We start from the raw sequence: 24,498 nt of genomic DNA on the forward strand, positions 1-24,498 counted from the left end.
CTTCACTGGAAAGGAAACAAGCTTCCGGGGACCGGTTTCTGGCATTACAGCCGTCTTCGGCCCGGCTTGCTTGAATCCTGATGGTGCAGTGAGCAAGGGACTCACATCTGAGCATACCCTTCCACACTCATGGTGGCCAAAATAATTCCAAAAGGGGGTGGTGATGGACAGAGTATCTGAGTTAATCAGAACACTCCTACCCAGTCAACAGATCAGGGCTTGATCCATCACCGTTTTTTAGCTCACTGCACCATCCCAGTTCAGAACCTGGCTATATGCAAATTAGTCTGTCCCTGGCCCAGTGCATCATGGGAACAGGGCAGACCAAACTACCAAGCCAATTCTTCACTGGAAAGGAAACAAGCTTCCGGGGACCGGTTTCTGGCATTACAGCCGTCTTCGGCCCGGCTTGCTTGAATCCTGATGGTGCAGTGAGCAAGGGACTCACATCTGAGCATACCCTTCCACACTCATGGTGGCCAAAATAATTCCAAAAGGGGGTGGTGATGGACAGAGTATCTGAGTTAATCAGAACACTCCTACCCAGTCAACAGATCAGGGCTTGATCCATCACCGTTTTTTAGCCCACTGCACCATCCCAGTTCAGAACCTGGCTATATGCAAATTAGTCTGTCCCTGGCCCAGTGCATCATGGGAACAGGGCAGACCAAACTACCAAGCCAATTCTTCACTGGAAAGGAAACAAGCTTCCGGGGACCGGTTTCTGGCATTACAGCCGTCTTCGGCCCGGCTTGCTTGAATCCTGATGGTGCAGTGAGCAAGGGACTCACATCTGAGCATACCCTTCCACACTCATGGTGGCCAAAATAATTCCAAAAGGGGGTGGTGATGGACAGAGTATCTGAGTTAATCAGAACACTCCTACCCAGTCAACAGATCAGGGCTTGATCCATCACCGTTTTTTAGCTCACTGCACCATCCCAGTTCAGAACCTGGCTATATGCAAATTAGTCTGTCCCTGGCCCAGTGCATCATGGGAACAGGGCAGACCAAACTACCAAGCCAATTCTTCACTGGAAAGGAAACAAGCTTCCGGGGACCGGTTTCTGGCATTACAGCCGTCTTCGGCCCGGCTTGCTTGAATCCTGATGGTGCAGTGAGCAAGGGACTCACATCTGAGCATACCCTTCCACACTCATGGTGGCCAAAATAATTCCAAAAGGGGGTGGTGATGGACAGAGTATCTGAGTTAATCAGAACACTCCTACCCAGTCAACAGATCAGGGCTTGATCCATCACCGTTTTTTAGCTCACTGCACCATCCCAGTTCAGAACCTGGCTATATGCAAATTAGTCTGTCCCTGGCCCAGTGCATCATGGGAACAGGGCAGACCAAACTACCAAGCCAATTCTTCACTGGAAAGGAAACAAGCTTCCGGGGACCGGTTTCTGGCATTACAGCCGTCTTCGGCCCGGCTTGCTTGAATCCTGATGGTGCAGTGAGCAAGGGACTCATGTCTGAGCATACCCTTCCACACTCATGGTGGGCAAAATAATTTCAAAAAGGGGGTGGTGATGGACAGAGTATCTGAGTTAATCAGAACACTCCTACCCAGTCAACAGATCAGGGCTTGATCCATCACCGTTTTTTAGCTCACTGCACCATCCCAGTTCAGAACCTGGCTATATGCAAATTAGTCTGTCCCTGGCCCAGTGCATCATGGGAACAGGGCAGACCAAACTACCAAGCCAATTCTTCACTGGAAAGGAAACAAGCTTCCGGGGACCGGTTTCTGGCATTACAGCCGTCTTCGGCCCGGCTTGCTTGAATCCTGATGGTGCAGTGAGCAAGGGACTCATGTCTGAGCATACCCTTCCACACTCATGGTGGGCAAAATATTTTCAAAAAGGGGGTGGTGATGGACAGAGTATCTGAGTTAATCAGAACACTCCTACCCAGTCAACAGATCAGGGCTTGATCCATCACCGTTTTTTAGCTCACTGCACCATCCCAGTTCAGAACCTGGCTATATGCAAATTAGTCTGTCCCTGGCCCAGTGCATCATGGGAACAGGGCAGACCAAACTACCAAGCCAATTCTTCACTGGAAAGGAAACAAGCTTCCGGGGACCGGTTTCTGGCATTACAGCCGTCTTCGGCCCGGCTTGCTTGAATCCTGATGGTGCAGTGAGCAAGGGACTCATGTCTGAGCATACCCTTCCACACTCATGGTGGGCAAAATAATTTCAAAAAGGGGGTGGTGATGGACAGAGTATCTGAGTTAATCAGAACACTCCTACCCAGTCAACAGATCAGGGCTTGATCCATCACCGTTTTTTGGTCCCCGGAAGCTTGTTTCCTTTCCAGTGAAGAATTGGCTTGGTAGTTTGGTCTGCCCTGTTCCCATGATGCACTGGGCCAGGGACAGACTAATTTGCATATAGCCAGGTTCTGAACTGGGATGGTGCAGTGAGCTAAAAAACGGTGATGGATCAAGCCCTGATCTGTTGACTGGGTAGGAGTGTTCTGATTAACTCAGATACTCTGTCCATCACCACCCCCTTTTGGAATTATTTTGGCCACCATGAGTGTGGAAGGGTATGCTCAGATGTGAGTCCCTTGCTCACTGCACCATCAGGATTCAAGCAAGCCGGGCCGAAGACGGCTGTAATGCCAGAAACCGGTCCCCGGAAGCTTGTTTCCTTTCCAGTGAAGAATTGGCTTGGTAGTTTGGTCTGCCCTGTTCCCATGATGCACTGGGCCAGGGACAGACTAATTTGCATATAGCCAGGTTCTGAACTGGGATGGTGCAGTGAGCTAAAAAACGGTGATGGATCAAGCCCTGATCTGTTGACTGGGTAGGAGTGTTCTGATTAACTCAGATACTCTGTCCATCACCACCCCCTTTTGGAATTATTTTGGCCACCATGAGTGTGGAAGGGTATGCTCAGATGTGAGTCCCTTGCTCACTGCACCATCAGGATTCAAGCAAGCCGGGCCGAAGACGGCTGTAATGCCAGAAACCGGTCCCCGGAAGCTTGTTTCCTTTCCAGTGAAGAATTGGCTTGGTAGTTTGGTCTGCCCTGTTCCCATGATGCACTGGGCCAGGGACAGACTAATTTGCATATAGCCAGGTTCTGAACTGGGATGGTGCAGTGAGCTAAAAAACGGTGATGGATCAAGCCCTGATCTGTTGACTGGGTAGGAGTGTTCTGATTAACTCAGATACTCTGTCCATCACCACCCCCTTTTGGAATTATTTTGGCCACCATGAGTGTGGAAGGGTATGCTCAGATGTGAGTCCCTTGCTCACTGCACCATCAGGATTCAAGCAAGCCGGGCCGAAGACGGCTGTAATGCCAGAAACCGGTCCCCGGAAGCTTGTTTCCTTTCCAGTGAAGAATTGGCTTGGTAGTTTGGTCTGCCCTGTTCCCATGATGCACTGGGCCAGGGACAGACTAATTTGCATATAGCCAGGTTCTGAACTGGGATGGTGCAGTGAGCTAAAAAACGGTGATGGATCAAGCCCTGATCTGTTGACTGGGTAGGAGTGTTCTGATTAACTCAGATACTCTGTCCATCACCACCCCCTTTTGGAATTATTTTGGCCACCATGAGTGTGGAAGGGTATGCTCAGATGTGAGTCCCTTGCTCACTGCACCATCAGGATTCAAGCAAGCCGGGCCGAAGACGGCTGTAATGCCAGAAACCGGTCCCCGGAAGCTTGTTTCCTTTCCAGTGAAGAATTGGCTTGGTAGTTTGGTCTGCCCTGTTCCCATGATGCACTGGGCCAGGGACAGACTAATTTGCATATAGCCAGGTTCTGAACTGGGATGGTGCAGTGAGCTAAAAAACGGTGATGGATCAAGCCCTGATCTGTTGACTGGGTAGGAGTGTTCTGATTAACTCAGATACTCTGTCCATCACCACCCCCTTTTGGAATTATTTTGGCCACCATGAGTGTGGAAGGGTATGCTCAGATGTGAGTCCCTTGCTCACTGCACCATCAGGATTCAAGCAAGCCGGGCCGAAGACGGCTGTAATGCCAGAAACCGGTCCCCGGAAGCTTGTTTCCTTTCCAGTGAAGAATTGGCTTGGTAGTTTGGTCTGCCCTGTTCCCATGATGCACTGGGCCAGGGACAGACTAATTTGCATATAGCCAGGTTCTGAACTGGGATGGTGCAGTGAGCTAAAAAACGGTGATGGATCAAGCCCTGATCTGTTGACTGGGTAGGAGTGTTCTGATTAACTCAGATACTCTGTCCATCACCACCCCCTTTTGGAATTATTTTGGCCACCATGAGTGTGGAAGGGTATGCTCAGATGTGAGTCCCTTGCTCACTGCACCATCAGGATTCAAGCAAGCCGGGCCGAAGACGGCTGTAATGCCAGAAACCGGTCCCCGGAAGCTTGTTTCCTTTCCAGTGAAGAATTGGCTTGGTAGTTTGGTCTGCCCTGTTCCCATGATGCACTGGGCCAGGGACAGACTAATTTGCATATAGCCAGGTTCTGAACTGGGATGGTGCAGTGAGCTAAAAAACGGTGATGGATCAAGCCCTGATCTGTTGACTGGGTAGGAGTGTTCTGATTAACTCAGATACTCTGTCCATCACCACCCCCTTTTTGAAATTATTTTGCCCACCATGAGTGTGGAAGTGTATGCTCAGACATGAGTCCCTTGCTCACTGCACCATCAGGATTCAAGCAAGCCGGGCCGAAGACGGCTGTAATGCCAGAAACCGGTCCCCGGAAGCTTGTTTCCTTTCCAGTGAAGAATTGGCTTGGTAGTTTGGTCTGCCCTGTTCCCATGATGCACTGGGCCAGGGACAGACTAATTTGCATATAGCCAGGTTCTGAACTGGGATGGTGCAGTGAGCTAAAAAACGGTGATGGATCAAGCCCTGATCTGCTGACTGGGTAGGAGTGTTCTGATTAACTCAGATACTCTGTCCATCACCACCCCCTTTTTGAAATTATTTTGCCCACCATGAGTGTGGAAGGGTATGCTCAGACATGAGTCCCTTGCTCACTGCACCATCAGGATTCAAGCAAGCCGGGCCGAAGACGGCTGTAATGCCAGAAACCGGTCCCCGGAAGCTTGTTTCCTTTCCAGTGAAGAATTGGCTTGGTAGTTTGGTCTGCCCTGTTCCCATGATGCACTGGGCCAGGGACAGACTAATTTGCATATAGCCAGGTTCTGAACTGGGATGGTGCAGTGAGCTAAAAAACGGTGATGGATCAAGCCCTGATCTGTTGACTGGGTAGGAGTGTTCTGATTAACTCAGATACTCTGTCCATCACCACCCCCTTTTTGAAATTATCACCGTGATCACTGCCATAGCCTTATCTGGTTCCGGGGTGATAAAAGCCAGATCATCCGTATAGGCAAGCAACTTAGTTTCAAACCTATTGCAGACTACTGGATCAATCTCCCTACATTCTAAAAGACAGCGTAGCAGCGGATCTATGTACATGGCGAAGAGAATGGGTGAACAGTGACACCTCTGCCGTGTCTCCCTAGAAATAGAGAATGGTTCTAAGCTACCTCCCATTAATTGAATTCTGGCTTTTGGGTCGGAGTACATCCCCTTAATAGCTTTCGAGATTCTAGGGCCAAAGCCCCTTCGGTCCAATATCCCTCACAAATACCTCCACGTGACGCGATTAAAGGCCTTTTCGGCATCCAGAAGGATCATGGCCATCCGTCATAGCACGTCTGATATGATCCATGGTCCCACGGCCTGGGATAAACTCATGCTGCCATGGGGAGACCAGACCGCCAATAAACCCTCTGAGCCTTTTGGCCAAGACCTTAGCATAGATCTTTGTGTCAGTATTAATGAGGGATATTGGACGATACGAACCAGGTTTTTCATTAGGCTTACCCTTTTCATGGAGTACAACAATATTTGTTTCTTTCCACGATTGTGGTACGTGGATTATCCTGCACGGCGGGAGGAACATGGCGGTGGTAGGCTGACGGCTGCCGCGGAGCTCCTGCACTCCGAAGCACCTTGACAGTATTCGGATGGTCTTTTTCCCCGCATATGAGAGAGGATTGTGTTTTAATATGCGGTGAGAACGGGTGAATACTTTTCTTTCGGAATATCTAACCAAATGTAAAAGAATTTCCCCCTGTTGTTTGTATTGGAGGTTTGGCGGCTGGCAAGACGAGTGAGCGCATAGGGGCGCTAGGACCTAGCGGAATGCTTGTGCGATGCTACGCAAGCGAAGCGGAGACTGGCCAGGTGCATCGGATTTGGTGCTGTAAGCTGCGGGAGGTTGCTGCCAAATAGACCGCCGAGGTCAGACGTGACAAACGAGAGCTTCGTGTCAGCCTCAGCAGCCTTTGGCTTCGTTCCAGGGAGGCGCTCTCCTTTCGAGGAAAAGGTCCGGTAGGCAGAGGAGTCTATGCAACTTCAAACAGCGGTAAGGTGGATTTTGGAGGGAAGGATTGTATGGAGGCAGTAAACATTAAACCAATCCGCCAAATTGAGTGTGACAAATCAGTAAAGGACATTAAAATTGGTATTGCAGAGGAGGAAGCAGAGGGAGTGTCTGTTTACCACCACCGAAAACTGGATAGTGCAGTTAAGGGAAGAACGGGGGAAGTAAGGAATAGGTACCAGTTAAGGTCGAAACAAGAGCTAAGGAAACAAGGAGTTTGGGACTGGGACTCTGCTGATACTATCGAAAGAGGAGGACCAACGCCTATTTCCCCATATAAACAAAAAACGAAAGGTGGTGTGAGAAAGGGTGGATCAGTTAAGGTTACGAAGCAGCTGCAGCTACAAGCACCAAAAGGTACTCCTTCACTTAAAAGCTATTTCAAAATAATGGAGCAAGCAGTAAACTCTAAAGAGAGCCTAAAAAATAAAGAAGAAGCTAAATTAAGTCCTAAGATAGCTGACAATGTCTCGCTGGATGAAGTCCTTACTCTCCCATTAACTCCCACTTTACCCCTCTGTAATAAGTACGCAGTATTGGAGTCAGTTACCAACGATGGAGAACTGGGGGCAGCTGCACAGACCACTCCCAGCCCCGAGCATGAGCATGAGCATGAGCATGAGCATGAGTCAGGCTTAAGACCAGACGTAGGTTTAGCTGCAGACACAGCCTCCCCAGTGGTCTCGACGAGTGAAGTCCCTGCTCCACATACTGCTCCAACAATTAAAGCATTTAGTCCTGCTGTGATTTTCCCTCTTCCTGCACTTCACATGGTCCATGCCGAGTTGTTCCCTCAACCCCAACCAATATCTGACACATATAGCACGACCTCTCAGCCTGACGGAGCCGATGGATCGGATGGAGCTGAGACTGAGAGGGACAGACTCGGTTCTCTGTTTAAATCACTTAGAGAGGATTTGTTGGGTAAATTTGAGATCTCTGAGAGAAATCAAAGAGGGCTACATGACAGATTTGACATCTTAGAGACTAAACTAGAGGAGATCACGGCCAGGACTACTACTTTGGAGAGCAACGTTATTACACTCTCAGAAACTTCAAAAGGTAATTCCAAAGACATAGAAGCCATCAAAGCTCAAAACCGGACACTGATGATGGATCTGGAGAGACTGGAAACACAGACACGACGCAATAACCTTAGAATTCTCAAAATCCCAGAAGGGGCTGAGGTGGAAGACATTAAGGGTTTTGTCTTCAGATTACTCCGGGAGGATATACTGAAGGACCGGCTGGACATTGATCTAGAAGCCGAGATCCAGCGAGTACATAGAGACCCTTATAGACTACATCCTGATCGTAAGGCACCAAGGAAGATTTTAGTCTACTTCCAGACCTACAGTGTTAAACAACTAATTCTCGGTAGGTGTTTGGCACGTGCCTCCCTCCATTATCGTGCAAACCCCTATCAAATTAGATCTGACATTGGGGGAAAGACTGCTCAGAGGCAATGGGAGCTCATTGGGAGCCCAGGTCCAAATGAAATTTCCCGCATTATTAAAAATAATGTGGAATAATAAGATGTTCACCTGCCACTTCCCAGAAGAAGTTGATGATATATTAGTAAAAATGAGAAAGTAGTTAATCCTCCTTCAAAATGGGAACTTACTTAATCACCTTTAATCACCTGATTGTTATCTTGGGGAAAAAAAAAAAAGAGTCTATAATGAAAGAAAATCTTTTGACTTTATAAATTTCGGTGTGTTTAAGACTGTTTGGGGAAAAGCACTGCTGTTTAATTACACATAGAAGGTGTTTAAGGGTGCGGGGGCCCCTAATGGCGTGTTCACGCCAAACAGAAGGGCTGGGTTCCTTGGGGGGTGGGTAGGGTGGGGTCTCAGGGGTGAAGGGGAAAAACAAATAAAAATGTCCTCATCTGCCATAAGTTTCTATATTTTTAATTTCAAATATGACTACAGGTCACCACCGGCACTAGGCGTAGAAGTAAGGCATCATGGCTTTAAACATGGCATTAAGTAGTAAAATCCATTCCTGGATTTTAAATGGCATAGGGAGTCGAAAGAAACAACAAAGAGTCTGCGATTTTTTGAAAAATTCTGAAGCTTACGTATATCTCCTACAAGGAACGCATTTGGAAGCAGAAGAGTGTAAGAAAGTATTCACAAAACTTAGTTGGGTTCAGGAAATTCTTTGCTCTAAGCAAACTGGCTCTACTAGAGGGGTAGCTATAATGGTACGTGCTAATAAGGGGATCAGGATTCACAACTGGGGTACAGATCAGTCCGGTCGATGGTTAGCAGCAGTCCTTTCGATTGGCAGTTTTAATTTTCTGTGTGCGGTTTATTATGGTCCTAATGAGGACAATGCCTGTTTCCTTCAAAAGTTGGAGCAGTACATGATACAATATACAGTCCCAGTCATTTTGGGAGGTGACTTTAATTTATATTGGATCCACAATTAGACCGCACCTCCAAAGCTAAATACAACACTCCGAATAAATCCCTCCTAGCTCTAAAGAACATCATGAAAGACTTTTCATTACAAGACGTTTGGAGAGTTAAGTATGGCAATCTTAGAGAGTATTCTTTCTATAGCAAAAAGTACAGTCAGTTTTTCAGAATAGATTTGTTTGATTAGATCAATCATTTTTTTCCAATATTGTTTCAATTTCACATATTCCAGTAGGAATGTCAGACCACTCAGTGATTGAACTAAAAATAACCTTTAAAACTAGTTACTCAGAGTATAGGTGGACATTGGACAGGACCATTTTGTTAGACAATGAGATTAAAAATAAAATCAAGGCGAGTTTGTTGGAGTTTCTTTTGTTTAATGAAAGAACGGCTTCAGATCAAACTCTATGGGACACACTTAAGTCCTATCTAAGAGGGATCTACAGCTCTCAAATAGCTCTAAATAGAAAACTTAAGAAAGAAAAAGAAAGCCAGGATTTAGACTTAATCAAAACAAAGGAACTCCAATTGCAGCAAGCTGCGCTAAATGATAGAAGCAGTTTACAGGGTCTTGAGAGAGAAATATTAGATTCACAGACAAGCTTCAAAGCTCGAGCTGACAAGATAATCAAAGATAGGTGGGAAGTAAGTAAGCTCCGTAATTTTGAGTATGGAGAGAAGTGTGGCTCACTGTTAGCTTGGAAGGCAAGACAGAGCACAGCAGAAATAACATCAGCTTCTTAACACAGCGAGGTACTGGACTGCCTTTAACAGAAGACATAGAGATAAAGGAAGAGGCTAGAGGCTTTATGGAGGAACTCTATCAGGAAAAGAATACACAAGGGTCGGATGATTTAGAAACTTGGTGGGCTTTGAGAGACCTCCCTCAGTTGAGTGATTTAGATAGAACTTTCTTAGCTACTGAGATCACCGAGGGAGAAGTAAGGTCTCAGTTGAAAAAAAATGGCTAGAAACAAGGCCTCCGGTCCTGATGGATTGCCGACCGAAGTCTATAAAGATAACTTAGAAGAAGTGATAGCTACACTATTAAGACTCTTTAATAAAATATTCTTACAGGGGGAATGTACCCCAGCTTCGTGGTCAGATGCCACAATTTTACTTATAGGCAAACCAAATAAAGATCCAAAAAAAATAGAGTCTTACCGACCCATCTCCCTCTTAAATTCAGACTCATAAATCTACTCCGGTATACTGGCATCTAGGTTGGCCAAAATCATTAAGTCTATCATTCACCCTGACCAAAGGGGGTTCATTCCTGGCCATCAACTGAATGAACTGACATTTCAAGTAATTGGAGCGATAGATATAGCAATTGAAAAGAAGATGCCACTCACTATAGTGGCTATCAATGCTGCAAAGGCATTTGACTAAGTTAACTGGCAATTCTTATGGAAGACTATGATAACATTCGGATTCCCAGATATATTCAGTAAAGGGATTGAAACATTATATAGGAGTCCCCGGGCCAAAGTTCTAGTTAATGGTAGTCTGTCTGAATGGCTGAACATTTCCAGGGGAACGAGGCAGGGTTGCCCCCTGTCCCCTCTTCTTTTTGATATCTACATTGAGCCTTTTGTCTGTTCCCTGAGACAGGATCCAATGATTAAACCATTCATAATGGGAGATCTGATGCTTAAGACAGCCCTTTATGCAGATGACCTCCTTCTCTATACATCTAACCCTACGGAGGCTATCCCCAGGCTATTTGAATTGGCTGAAAACTTTGGCACAGTGTCGGGATATAGTATTAATAAAGACAAAACAGACATAATGAGTTGGAATAACCCTGTTCAGATCCCAGAAGCAAAACTAAAAATCAGATACTTAGGGATTTATCTTACACACAATCTGGAAGAAGTCCCCAAAACTAGCTGGTCAATGGTCATCAAGGAAGTTAGGAAGCTTTTGACTAGATGGAACACTCTGCCACTTAACATCTATGGTAGAGTCAATCTAGTCAAAATGATAATATTGCCAAAGGTCTCCTTCCTATTTAACTCTATCCCCTTAAAATTTAACAAAAAAGACATCTCTAACTTGCAAGGGAGGATTGGCTCGTTTATATGGGCCACTAAATCTCCGAGAATAGCATGGAGGAAGTTGAGGATGGGGCTGAAGCTGGGGGGCCTGGCTCTTCCGGACTTACTTTTTTATTGCTATGCCTTTCAGTTTAAGAATTTCAGACTCTTAGCTAACAAATTGGACTCTTCATCGCATGGTAAACTTTTTCGGGCAATGACATCAGACCTAATACACGGCCCAGACTTTTTTCTTTATAAATTTGGAGATCAGAAGTTTTTTAAGAAAATTAGTTTGAACCTTCTACGGACAGCCTTAGATAACTGGCAATCAATACGCAGAATTTTAGACATCCCATATTACCATTCCCAGGCCCAATATGGGATTCCCCTGGTACTCCGGAATGCCTACAGGACCAACTTGCCCTTCCGTTGAAAACAGCGGGTCTCATGAAATGGGGGGAATTGAGTAATAACTCCACCTTACTAAGTTGGGAATCCCTATTAAATTTAACAGGAGGCACTATGACTAGATTTAAATTTTATCAGTTATATGCCTGGTGGGGAAATCAGAACTGGTCTAATGAGGAGGAGAGTCCCATTTTCGAATCAATTAGTAGAGAGAAGGGATGGAAAGGTGAGGTTGCTTTGTGGTATAGGACTCTAGTGGGAACCAGAGACAACCTAGAGGCGGAAATCATTAAGCTATGGGATAACTCCACAGTACAGATTGAAGGTGACCTGCTAAAAGTTTGGACGGACTCTTTTACTCTGTCTCAAAAAATCATAAAACCCTCAAATTTGAGAAGAAACCACTTGTTTACGTCATATAGGGCATATTGGACACCTGCGAAACTTTCGAAAATTGCAACGGAAGAATACCTATGCCCAAGATGCAAATTTCCAGCAGCAGACGATGGTCATATGTTTGTCGAATGCTCAGAAATAGTTAAGTATTGGAGGCAGGTGTGTGGGTTTCTCGAAGAAGTGTTGTCAACACCAATAATTTATAGTCCTAGATTAGTTTTATTTGGTCTCCCACACGATTATGATATAAAAAGTTGCATTTCACAGTTTATTTTTTACGTAGTTGTTATTGCCAGGAGGGAGATTTGCAAGGAGTGGAAATCGGAAAACCCTCCAAAGTTTGCAGACTGTTTAAGAAATATTATGGCAGTAAGCCGCTTAGACTTGTTGTGTGGTGGGGTAAACTCTATTAAACTTTGGTCTGCATTAAATGTATGGTGTGAGAAATGATATCCATAAGTCCAATGATTATGCCAGAGGTTAAATGGTCCTATCCTCCCAAAGTGGCAAGTAACATCGGGAATGGGAGTTGGATTGGAATTGACCTACCTCTGGGCAATCTCCAACGGCTATCCACAAACATAAGGGCAGGAAAGGTTGGTGTTTGTCAGTGGCCTGGAGTAAGCTCATCTAGAGTTAACATCTACTGGTGGCATGTATGAGGACAAAAAAAAAAAAAACGATTGTGGTACGTCACCAGAGCAGATAATACCATTGAATAGATCCAACAGTATAGGGGCGATCTCATTCTGTAAGCTTTTATAAACTTCAAGTGGAATATTATCAAGACCCAAAGCCTTCCCTGGTGCTAGCTCTTGCAATGCTTCCATCACCTCTTCTATGTTGATATCATTATCAAGCATAATTCTATCTGTCCTAGCCAGCTGGGGTCCTTCATCCTTAAAATCTGAGTTAGCACCATTGGAGTGCGTCTCTTCCATATATAACTTTTGATAAAAGTTTCTAAAGACCTTTATAATATCTTCTGGTTCTGTATAGTTCAGAGTGCCTTCTTGTATATTAGATATTATATTCCTATGAGAGCCCTGCCTTATTCGTAGCGCTAAGAGTTTTCCTGCCTGTTCCCCTGTTTCATAGAGCCTACCCTTCTGAGTTTGGTATTCATCCACCGCTTTCTGGGCTAAACCCTTGCATAATTCTGCTTTTATGGTCAGCATCTCCCGCTGAATCTCAGTAGCATCACAACCCTGGATGATATCCCTTATGTGATTTTCTACTGCCTTTACAAGCTGGGAGGTTAATTTCTCATTAACTTCCCGATCCTTTTTTCGTAATCTTGCAGAGAAACTTATTGTTTCTCCTCGCAAAGTGGCATTAAATGCATCCCAGATGATGTTTCTATTAGTACTATATCGATTCATATCATAGTATTCCAGGGCCCACATGCTTAAATGCTCTACAAATACAGGGTTAGCTAGTAACTTCCTCTCGAAGGTCCATCTTGACTGAGTCCTAGCTGGAGTACCAATATCATACTGCAAAATTAGCGGACTATCATCGGATATAAGTTTAGGTAGCTTTTTAATCCCAACCCTATTTAATGCATTAGAGGAGATCCGGCAGTGCTGTGTCCTGGCCCCATTATTATTTACACTCTTTATTAATGGGGTAGACTGTATATTAAAAAGGGTCCTGTCAGATGCGCCTAATGTTAATGGAATAGATGTTCCAGTGCTGCTTTACGCGGATGACGCGGTTCTTTTATCAAGAACCCCATTAGGGCTCCAGCGTCTCCTCGATTCATTTGCTGATTTTATGTCGGGGAGGAAAATGGTGATCAATAAAAGTAAAACATTTGCAATGGTCTGTGGCAAAAAAAGGAATAAATGTAAACCTTTTTACATAGAAGGACAAAAAATTGAGATAGTTGACAAGTTCTGTTACTTAGGGATAACTTTTAGTGGGAATGGCACTTGGTCAAATGAAATATTAAATGTACAGGCAAAAATGGCCAAAAGCTGCCATGGTATTTATAAATTTGCAGCTAATCTTGGGGATCGTCGAATTAAGGACATGTTACACATATATCTTGCTAGAAGTGCATTCATCGCACTCTATGGTGCGGGGGTATGGGGATATGGTTGTAACAAGCATCTACAAATAGCTGAAAATATTTTTTTTTTTAAATTTGCTTAACCTTCCTAGCTCAGCATCAACTGAGCTTATACATAGGGAACTAGGTATCAGCTCCCTGACAGATAAATTAGCTCTCAGACCTTTACTGTCCTGGAGATTAATCTGGAGGAAAGAAGAAACAGCTTTTAATAGAGTAATTATCCAAGATTGTCTCCGATTGGATAATTGGGATAAGATCCCCTGGCTGAAATATGTAGTACAATGTTTCAATGATATTTTTAAAATAAACATCAAAGATGACCCTGAGGTAACATTAGAATGGACAAAATTAGAAATCAAGAACTTCTTTTTATCCAATAGAGCGACGGTGTATAACAAAGAGAATGCTCAGTTAACAACTCACCAATTTTATTCTAACTACTTGGGCGCTGCTGGGTTCCAAACCTACTTGAGCTCTGTAACCAGAGCATCCCATAGATATGTCCTAACAAGGGTGAGATTTTGGGATTGCGCACCATTTGATCGCATTCCCTAAAATTAAAGAATATTCAATCTCTCCCTGCCCGTGTGATGGTCGCACAAAACAAAGTACCTTGCATTTCCTCTTAGTCTGTGAACTGTATAACATTTTTCTTATAGACTTTTTAAAACCATTATTTTTAAAATATAGCACCTTTTCCATTGACGCTGCTATGAGGTTGATTGTCTCATTGAATGAAATAGATTCTTTCTTAACTCTATTGAAGCTAGGAAGAGCATGTTGTTTTAAATTACCCCTCATTAATTGATGATTTTATGATTAACTTTTTATAAAAAAATTAATGTAATGAGATTTGTTATTGATATTGTATGTATATGCTTTTATGGTTATTTTTAATGACCCGAATAAAGCTTTATTGAATTGAATGCATTAGAAGAGATTAAAAAATAATCCAGTTTGGTATATTTCTTGTAGGGACATGAAAAATAAGTAAATCCGTGTCTATTAGGCTCCTTGTTCCCCCAGACATCCACCAACCCATGTGATTCCATTAACAAGCTCAAGGCACGATACATTTTGGGTTTACGACCACCATAAATAGTATTATTAGTCAAATCGGCAGAGATATTAAAATCTCCACACATAATAATGGGTCTTGGCCAATTTGTTAGTTCCATTTCCAAGAAGTTAAAAACCTCAGGATCATCTTGGTTGGAACCATAAACTGTGCAGATTGTATATCCCATTTCGTGTTCCACCAACGCCCATCTCCCTAGACCATCTGTCATTTGATGCTTTGTTTTCCCCCAGGTGAATTTATCCAATATCGCTACTCCTCTAATTGTGGATGTCTGAGAGGAACAGGCCAGGAGGTCAAAACCCCTTAAGCCCAACAGATGTTTTTTTGCCCACGGGAGATGGGTCTTCTGTAGGGAGATCATATCCATCTGATTTGATCTGATGAAATACCCTAGCCTTTGCCTCTTCCTCCAATCATTCAATCCTCCTATATTAACTGTACAGATTGTAGGCATTCCCAATTTTTAAAATGTTTCCTACTAGATCATCATGCCATTTCTGAATCAAATCCATAAGCTGCGCAAAGGTAGAAACATTATTACACAGATAACACAATAGTACCAGGAATTTCTCTTTTTTTTAATTTCTTCTCCCCCTCTCCCCCATCCCCCACCCCCCACCCTCCATCCTTCCCCATTGCCCTCCCTCCCCCCTACACCCCCTACCCTAGTGAGGCGCTCAGACCCTAGTCTGCGCATGTGATGTATACAGCATTAGCGAGCTGGGCCCCCTAAAAATATAAACTTAAATTCGTGAAACCCCCCAAAATTCCATTAAATCCATCAAATCATAATATATAAACCACCCGAGACACCCCTGATACCCCTCCCCTCATCACTCTACCAAAGACCATCAATCTCAAATATCCACGAACCTTCAGATTCTTCGACTTCAACTACATACGTATCATTGGGTCCTTCTTATTTAGCAATGGTATCCAGATACTCCTTAGGTTTGATTTCTGAAGCAAAGTACAGAATCTGTCCCTCATGGATTACTTTAAGCTGTTTGATGAGGTAAACCTGAATGCTTTTATCTTGAAATGGTTGTATTAGCTGTCTCAATCTCCAGCGTCTCTCCACCGTTGAGTGGCAGAAGTCCGGGTGGACGAAGAACTAGACCCCCTCACTTGACCTCCTTGCTTCTGGTCTGGCCTTCTCTGATATGGCCTGTCTTAGAAGGAAATTACCCAGAAATATGAGGATTGCCCAGGGTTTATCCCCCTCTTTTGCTTGAGCTCGGGGTTTAAACGGAATAAATGTTAAATGTTGTATACTTGTAAAGCGCACAGCTGCCCCAGCAAAGGGGCGTCCCGGCGCTGTATACCGCTGGGGAACCCATCCTGGCTTTCCCTGTGAGATGGTCCCTCCTGGGCATCTCCAAGGTGAATACAAGCATCCCCGGCGCTGATGGGGCCGTTAGTGGAGATTAAGCAAGCTATGTCCCAGAGTTGCTGAGTGGGACCCATGGTTAGAGTAGGCACCGAGGCGAGAATTATCGAGTCCGCTGACCTTGGCCCAAGACCCTGCCGCGTCGGGAATCGAACCCTGGTCCCGGGCCAACCTCTGCTTCCGGGTCTGCCGCCTCTAACCAGTGAGCCACACCACTCCACAATACGATGGGCCCTTTGGACTTCAGCCGCCCAATTCCATTCACGTAGTTCAGGGAAGGCAGATTTGAAGAGACCAATTATATACATCCTTGTGTCCTGTCCCTCAACTCCCTCAGGGACACCCAGCACTCTGAGGTTATTCCGCCTCTGCCTGTTCTCGGAATCCTCCAGCTTCCACTGGATGTCCCTGATTTGCAAGGTATAAGCCTCGGCCTGGGCTGATGCATTGGCAGCTTCTGACTCCGTTGTCACTATTCTCTCCTCCAGATTTGTCACCCTCTCCCCTATATTTGAGTATGCCTTGTAGAGCTTTCTAACAGTTCCTTGCATGTTCCTCATTGCTGCCTGTGTTTTCAGACTGTCCCTCGCGTTATCTCTCTATGAGAGAGGATGGCCTGATGAATCACCTGAAGCGTCGATGGAATAGCACCAACTTGAGACTGGGGATTGTCTGCTACTTGGCCTGATAATGAGGTGGTAGATGAATATTCCCATTTCAACTCGTTCCTCCCCCGATTTTGGCCTATAGAAGGGTTTTTTTTATGTTATGGAGCGATCAGGTTCATCCTCTTCGGGGTCAGAATCTAAAGTACCAGTCCCTGGTGATGAGCTCTGGTCACCTTCCGACCATTCTCCCCCATCAGAGACCGAAAAAAACCAGTCACTAGGTTCTTTATCTGCATTAGATCTATCTTTGTCAGTAACTATTAGGTCTGTTAAGGAGATCACAACCCCTTTCTCATTTTCCAGATCGGATCGCGGGAGTCTCTTATCATGCACAGCTCCATCTGATGTCAGCGTCTGATCCACGACGGCCTGGATTTTGTCTAGCAATTGTGATCCACTACTAGGGGAGCCGATGTCTCCTTTGGTGTCCCTGTAGTGCTATCCCGGCCATTGAACACTACCAAAGTAGTGTTCCTTTCTTCACCGGGGATAGAACAGGGGGTGGGGGTGGTAACCTCTAACTCCGCCCCAGATGCATTGTTTTGCGGTTGGATCCCCAACAACTACAGCAATTGGAGCTGGGGATTCAGAGGACTCGAGTGATCGCATCTCGTTGTTCTTTTGTCCTGAAGAACCGGATTAACCCACTTACTGGGTCTCGGCGGCGGGGGAACCGCCCAAGCCTTCCATACCCTTCATACATAGTAAAAGGAGACACAGGGGCCTTCGTCTGCAGGAGAAACCCAAATGTATTCAAATAGCCCGGGCTATGGAACAGAGTCCCAAGCTCGTCAGAAACAGAGGAGGCTGCTTTACTCCGCAGCTTACAAGCCTTTTATACTTTTTCATCTCAGTCTTTTGGCTGTTAGTTCATTGTTCAATCAGGGCAGTGTTTGTAGTTGATAACCAGATCCAGACGACGTTTGTAGATGGTGACCTGGTCAAGGCTTGGTACACAAATCATTGTTCACTCGGCGTGATCAAGGCTCAGTCTTTCAGGTCATTGTTAAATCACCTTGATCAAAGCCCGGTCTTTCAGGTCATTGTTTAATCACCCTGATCAAGGCCATACAGTCAGACCATTGTCCAGATAACCTGATCACGGTGTCAAGGATGTTTACCAGGCTGAGAGCAGGAGATGGAAAACAAATCATTTACACAGGGTGGGAGTGTCTCATGGCTTTCTGTTGAACTGCAAGAACAGGGGGGTTGGGTGTGTGACAGTTCCTTGGGCAGAAATTTAGGCTGCATGATGGCTGTTGTTGTGTTAGTTAGATTTTCCTCAGGCATCAGCAGAAACGACCAGGTGGGTCATGTGGAAGTGTTTGACATGAGATGGCAATGAAAAAGCAATGGAGTCTCGGTACAAATGATGCAGATCAGAAGAACACTTTTCCTCAGTCTCCTTGCTCCCTTCTCCGCATTCGGGGGTGTCTCTGTCAGAGTCTGCGTCCGTGACTCTTTCCCGCGGGTGACTATGTCCGCTATCGATGTTCCGGGCGGTCGACTCCTCGCGGAGGTCCCGCCCTTCCCTCTCCTCAGTGGCTCCGGCGAAAGGACCTGCCCAGAGCCCGCCGCCGCCCGCTCTGAGACATTCGGCCCCATCACAGACGGAATCTCTCCCCTGAGCTTGCGAGCCGCCGCATAAGCCCCCTTAGCACCGGCAATATTCACCATGATTTTTGGTGCCATTTTCTCTCCGCAACGTATCCTCCCAAACACCAGGTGAGTTAGAAATTACCGGATGGCTCTTCAATCAGTCGGTGTCCAAACTTCAGCCAGATAGCCCAGAGACTATTATAGGGCCTCGTAATCCCAACATGAGAGGGGGGGGGGGCCCAGCCGGAGCCTACGGATAGTTCATGAGCATCGATGGGGAGGTTTCAAGTCTATTTCCAGCCCAGAATTCGTTAGTGCTGCTATCGGCCTCCTACGCGGCCGCCATCTTGCCTCCGACTATATTTTATTTTTCCATCAACAACGATCTTGTCAGTTTCCCTTTTTAAAAATTGGGACTATTTCAGCCCCTTTCCATGACTCTGGTAATGGGGCTCCTGCTGCCACAGCATTACAAAGAAGATTTACGTAAGGTCCCCATACTGTTTTGTCGTATTTCAGCAGGTCGTCAGGTATTTTGTCAGGACCGGGGGCTTTCCCTGGCTTAACAGCGTCTATAGCAACCACCGTTTCTTCTAAACTAAAATAAGGGTCAGAATTTTGTCTGCCATGAGCAGTTGCTAGGAGACGTGTTGTCTTCATTGAATATTTACTTGAAGGTTGAGTAGTGACCTCCGAGTACTATATTGAAAAGTGACCATACCATGTACCTGGGTCCAAAAAGAGATCCAGGCTACTACTGCCTGTTTTATTACCCGTTGCTAATAATCTCCAGAAACCTGCATGATCCTTATTCCGCCTTCAGAAGACTCCTCAAGACCTGGCTCTTCGAGCAGTAGCGTAACCCCCCCTCCCCTCAGTGCCTTGAGACCCTCACAGGTAAGTAGCGCGCTTTACAAGTACTCTGATTGATTGATTGGCTGCGATGATCAAGTCATCCCAGACCTGATCATCCCAATCCCTTTTTGTTTGTGCTAGTAATGTTTTATACCTGGCCCTTTTATCCCTTAATTCTTCGATGATATTAGATCACACAGCCACTAGTAGCTCACTCTTTGCTTTGCGGCAGTCACTGTTGTACCAGTGGTTGGTTGAGGGGTAGTTAACAGCCCCGGCTGCCTCAGTTCTCTAGGGAGTTTGCTCAGGATCTGTTTCAATTTATCTATTATGGTGCAATGAATCTTCACTATAGGAATCTCTTGTATGAATAGGTATATATAAGGCTCTATATAAGGGGCTAAGACGTCTAAGCAAGTATTATAGATCCTCGTCATATTTTCACAATTGCCTAAAATAGATGCCCATTTTAAAGCTCTGTGATTATTGCTGACTATCGATTGGATTTGGATTATAGCAGTAACATTATTTCTCAGAGTCTTGGTTTCAAAGAGGGATCCCACAATTGATAGACAACATGGGAGGTGGTCACTATCATCTCTGGCTTCTACTTTAAGATCTAGTATGTTTGCCCAAGAGTTAGCACTACCCATTATATAGTCGATTCTTCTCTTGGTAAGTCCTCTTTTAAATGTATAAGCACTTGGTCTATCTCAGGGCAGCCTGCCATTGCAGGCCCTAAGTCCCTACTCTGAAACTAGTCAGATCAGTTGGGCCACTGCAGTTGTGCAGGGTACGGTAGAGACAGCCTCCAAAGGCAGAACACCATTTGCCATGTCCTCCTCCTCCAAAATGGTTTTCAAGCCCACAACCGGTTCAAATTTACCATTAAAATATCCTCTTACAATTACTATTGCCCTGGGATCAATAGTGCTTAGGAAGTTATCAAGTAACTCTATCACTGGAGATTCCCTGCTAGCTTTCCCTGGTCTGTTACAAATGTTTAGTAAATAGATTTCAGCTTTGGTGTGTATTTTTACTTTTACCCCCAAAATGTCCACTGAATAAAATTCTAACTGGGATGTTTCGGCCTTTAGGGTAATTTTTACCCATAGGACCATATCACCCAATTGTCTGCCTCTCGTTGAGGGAACAGCACGGACACTGAATGCTTTGTAGTCTAGCTTGTGCAGGATTTCCAGTGCCCAGGTTTCTTGTTGCAGGCCAAAGTCATTTTGATTTCTATACCCCTGCCATTCGCAATTTATTAATTTGCGTTTCAGCCCTGCTATGTTCCATATATATACCAATGGCTGCGTTTCTTCATTCTGCGGTAGTGGACTGGCTGGGGCAGATTCTACCCCTGTATATACCCTATGTTCTACAAGATTAGCCTGTTGGTTTATTAGGGGGTCAATTGGAACTAAGTTTTCATTGGGCAAGCTTGAGAACCTGTCACATCAGTCAGACGTAAGGACCAGCATAGGTAGTCTATCGACTACCTCCAGATTATTTTGCGGAAGGCTGAGGTATGGTAGTTGTCTGGGGTTTGCAGGTTCTCGATGGATCACTTCTATTTTACTACAGTGGTTATACAGTTTGAATCTCACCAGGGTGTTGGGGGGTGGGCATGTATTTAGGTCAAGTGCTATTAACGCGTCAGCAAAGGTTATAAAGAACTCAGTACAGTTCTAAATGAAATCCATCATAGATTTGCCTGCTATAGTGGGGAATAGAGTGTGTCCTTTACTAGCGAAAAACACACACTTATATACGACTCTAGACAAAGGTTTTCAGACATTCTGTGGGAATACATGAGTCTCAGGGTTTGGACAAATAGGAGAGAATCTAGAACAACCGTTTTACTACAAAATACATTCGAGGATTCTCTCAGCGTAGCAGTTCATTGAAATACAACTACTTTCACTGTCTTAGCTATATAGTTAAGCTGATACGTTGTTTTAACAAAAGCCTGTAATAGTGAGAACCATCCAGAGATCAGTACAACCAGGAATATTCTCTGAGAATACGTTATGCTTGCTCAAGTGAAACTAGACACGTTTTTATTTAGAACAGGAATCAGCTGCAGTTATCACATGATATAACATTGAGGCATGATGGAGGAAAGTGTGAACACAATCTAATGTTAGCATAAGCTAAATATGTAATGCTCTTTTTATTGACTGAAAATCGCCACTCACAATGTCTATCAGGTTTTTTGCAGATTACGGAATCTAGTTGTATAAGATCTTTCATTTTACTGACAAGGTATTGAGGAACTTATTCCGTTTTCTTAGGTAAAAATTTGACAGTGGAGAAAACATTTAAGAATGCTAGGGACGTTGTTTACAAAATTCAGAGAAAGCTATTGCTGCATCATGTTGTTACAAATAACTTTTATGTATTTTGCAGAAACCTCCTTTACTGCCAATTCTAATATTCAAACATACACGTAGAAGTCCTGCTCTCTCTAATACACTCCCAGAAGATAAAAGATTTAAAAATCCCCTTTATCGTTTAATAAAAACGTGAAGGTGAATTGAAAAACCATTTTCTGGAAAAGATGTTATGATAAGAGAGTCCATAATTTATACCAGTAAATGTAGAAGGGTGATTGGTGTTCTTTTTTCTCATTAACAGCAGAGTCACCCGTACTAATGTATTTTCTTTTTATTGTAATACACTAGGTAAATGTCTGCATCTAAAACAAATCAATCCCATGAGCATGTCTAAAACATTCCAGATTTAGCCCACATCCTAAAACATCTAAGATCTATTCCCACCTCTTTCACCACAATATCAGCACAGACAAAACAGAAAAATAGAGTTGTAGTGGTATAAAGATGTTAATACCTCTTGGTCAACCCATACCTAGAACGATATTTGGAAAACAAATAAGTGTACTGGTAGAGCTGTAATTATTATTCCACAAAGTCAATATTTCCTATACAATCAGACAGTATATTCTCATGGTTTTTTGAATATATCCAATTTTTGTATTACTCAACAATGTTGGTTATGTTTTTCTCATAGAGAAAACTTTTTCATATAATTTGTTGCTGTGCCAATGTAAATCCTATTGATCTCAAGTCTGAAGAACAATAACAATGAATTTTACAAACTGATATTCAACTCCCATTCCATAATGTTCAATTATGTTTTGTGCTAAATGAATGGCATCACCTATCCCTTAAAGGTAGATCTTGACAGGAATCAAATCTTACTGGGTATCTAAACTCCTGGAAATCCTGAGACTTAAACCTTGTCAATGTCAAATCCTCTCTAATGTTATTTTGCAATGAAATGTCATGAATGGGAAACAATAATCTGATATCCAACTACTGTTTATCTACATAGTGTAGAATTCCTCACAGTGGTATAGGAGCCTATTGTGAAAATGCACTTTTTTCTCTGTTGTGAAATAATTTTCCCTGTGGACAACATCTTCCCCTTACACCCACAGCCAATCTGGGGGTGATATGTTCTGGAAGAGAATTAAATATCTTACTAGAAGCAAAGTCTTGGGCACACGTTCTGGGGTAATGTACTTGGTTTGTAAAGTCTTGTCATCTGAGAGAATAACCTGTGAGGTCGACACAGGTATATTACTTTGGTTTCTTTTATTCCTTACTAGCTTACCCGTCGCGCGTTGCTGCGATCTCCGAAGAAAGGAAATTCAAGGAAACTCGTTATGATAACATTCAATCTACATTGTGTCATTTTTATTGAAACTTTTTCATTTTAATTTTGAAAACATTTCAAAGTGTCGTTTTAATGCTATTTATGTATTCGAGTGCTTGTGGATACACGATTTGTTGTTTTTCCGTCTGGTGCGTACATCAGTATTCAAAAGATTATGAGGGCGCTGGGGGGCCGATATTTAAAAAAAAAATATGCCAGAAATCTTTGCGGGAGTGTACTCAACAACTTCCCAAAGTTTCATGGCGATCGGATGAATGGTGTTTTAATTCTATTCATTTATTCGAGTGCTTGTGGATACACAATTTGTTGTTTTTCCGTCTGGTGTGTACATCAGTATTCGAAAGATTATGAGAGCCCTGGGGGGCCGATATTTAAAAAACATTTATGCCAGAAACTTTCGCGGGAGTGTACTCAACAACTTCCCAAAGTTTCATGGCGATCGGATGAATGGTGTAGTAATGCATAAAGGACAAACAGACAGACAGACAGACAGACATACATTCGTTTTTATATATATATAGAAGATTGAAAACACACAACCAGCCATCACATGTTTTATCACAAAAAGGGAACGTGTCCTGTGACTTCTTCAGGGCTGTAATGGAAGATGTGTAGAATCTGTGTTATCGCAATGCCGGTGATAAGCCCGACCCGGCCGGTCTGAAGCAAATGCAATTAAAAGCGTGAATAAATGTGCAAAGAAGTGGGGGATGAACCTGAGTACAGGAGATCCCCAGGAGTCCAGTGCCCAGGGCTCGAGTCGGGGTACCACGCGGGTGGACGGCGTCCCCCCACTTATTTTACCGAGGGATGCCGTCCCCCCTGCCAAACAGCTGGACTTCACTCTTTGGCCTCTCTGGGACGAGGAGCTCGGCACCTTTCGTGACGTCATAGATTTGCCTGCTATAGTGGGGAATAGAGGGTGTCCTTTACTAGCGAAAAACACACACTTATATACGACTCTAGACAAAGGTTTTCAGATATTCTGTGGGAATACATGAGTCTCAGGGTTTGGACAAATAGGAGAGAATCTAGAACAACCGTTTTACTACAAAATACATTCGAGGATTCTCTCAGCGTAGCAGTTCATTGAAATACAACTACTTTCACTGTCTTATTTATATAGTTAAGCTGATACGTTGTTTTAACAAAAGCCTGTAATAGTGAGAACCATCCACAGATCAGTACAACCAGGAATATTCTCTGAGAATACGTTCTGCTTGCTCAAGTGAAACTAGACACGTTTTTATTTAGAACAGGAATCAGCTGCAGTTATCACATGATATAACATTGAGGCAAGATGGAGGAAAGTGTGAACACAATCTAATGTTAGCATAAGCTAAATATGTAATGCTCTTTTTATTGACTGAAAATCACCACTCACAATGTCTATCAGGTTTTTGCAGATTACGGAATCTAGTTGTATAAGATCTTTCATTTTAC

This window comes from Lissotriton helveticus, chromosome 3_1 (genome assembly GCF_964261635.1).
Source record: "Lissotriton helveticus chromosome 3_1, aLisHel1.1, whole genome shotgun sequence".
In the NCBI taxonomy this organism is placed as follows: domain Eukaryota; kingdom Metazoa; phylum Chordata; class Amphibia; order Caudata; family Salamandridae; genus Lissotriton; species Lissotriton helveticus.